Consider the following 1,499-nt stretch of genomic DNA (forward strand, 5'->3'; position numbering starts at 1 on the left):
CCCCCCCTCCCTGTCTCTCTCTCTCCCTGTCTCTCTCCCCCTCCCTGTCTCTCTCTCTCCCTGTCTCTCTCTCTCTCTGTCTCTCTCCCCCCCCCCCCCCCCCCCCCTCCACCCCCCCACTTCCCGTTGCTATGAATCCCTTCCAGCCCCTCCAACCAGCTCCGCCGTGTAATCGGATCTTGGCTGATCGGATTCTCCTGCCGTCCATGTTCCTGCCTTTCCCTGGACCCGAAGAACTCCCTGCCTGGTCAGGAATCTACCTCCCTCCTGGGGAAGGACACCCCTCTCCTCCCCCAACCGCCCGGCCCCAGCCCTCTGTGTCCAAAGCCACTCCATGCTGCACCTCTCAGTCTGAAGTTGGCACCGTGCCCCCTCGTCCAGCTGAAACTCTGCATCTCTGTGGTCCGAGGCTGTCCCGTGATGGGCGGGCATCCTCTCAGCATTTGGAACATAGAACATTCCAGCGCAGTCCAGGCCCTTCGGCCCCTCTATGTTGTGCTGACCAATCTGACGCCCCTCTCTCCTACCCTATTCCATTCTCATCCCTATGCCTATCCAATGCCCATTAAATGCCCCTAAAGTTGGCGAGTCTACTCCTGTTACAGACAGTGTGTTCCACACCCCCTCCTCCTCTCTGAGTAAAGAAACTCCCTCTGCCCTCTGTCCTGTATCTATCACCCCCCCTCAGTTTAAAGCTGTGTCCCCTCGTGCTAGCCATCACCATCCGAGGGAAAAGCCTCTCCCTGCCCACCCTATCTAACCCTCGGATTATCTGATACGTCTCAATTAAGTCACCTCTCCACCTCCTTCTCTCTAACGGAAACAGCCTCAAGTCCCTCAGCCTTTCCCCATAAGACCTTCCCTCCATTACCAGGCAACATCCCGGGAAATCTCCGGCAATCCCCTGGAGAAGGTCGGATGTTTCAACGAGACCACCTCTCAGTCTCCGAAACCCCAGGGAGTACAGGCTATAACCGGTGCGGGTATAACACTCCACCCATCCCAGGGATCGTCCTGTCTGTACTAGTGCCAATCAAATGCTGTCCTTCCCTTACAGAAGGGGGCCAGAGTTCCTCATGCGACTCCAGCACCGTGTACGGTGATGGGGGCTTCGGGCTTGACAACTTGGAAACACGCTCTTCGGTCCAATCCGTCCATGCCCACCCAGATATCCCACATTAAGCTACAATCAGAGGCTCCCAACAGTGTGGACACAGGCCCTTCAGCCCAACAGGTCCACACCGACCCTCTGAAGGTCAACCCACCCAGACCCACTCCCCAATTACTCAACACTTACCCCTGACTAATCCACCCTAACCTGCACATCCCTGGGCACTATGGGACAATTTAGCACGGCCGATCCACCCTAACCTGCACATCCCTGGGCACTATGGGACAATTTAAGCATGGCCAATCCACCCTAACCTGCACATCCCTGGGCACTACGGGGACAATTTAGTGCAGTCTACCCACCCTAACCTGCACATCTTTGGATCGTG

This window comes from Hemiscyllium ocellatum, unplaced genomic scaffold, assembly GCF_020745735.1.
Source record: "Hemiscyllium ocellatum isolate sHemOce1 unplaced genomic scaffold, sHemOce1.pat.X.cur. R1, whole genome shotgun sequence".
NCBI lineage: Eukaryota > Metazoa > Chordata > Chondrichthyes > Orectolobiformes > Hemiscylliidae > Hemiscyllium > Hemiscyllium ocellatum.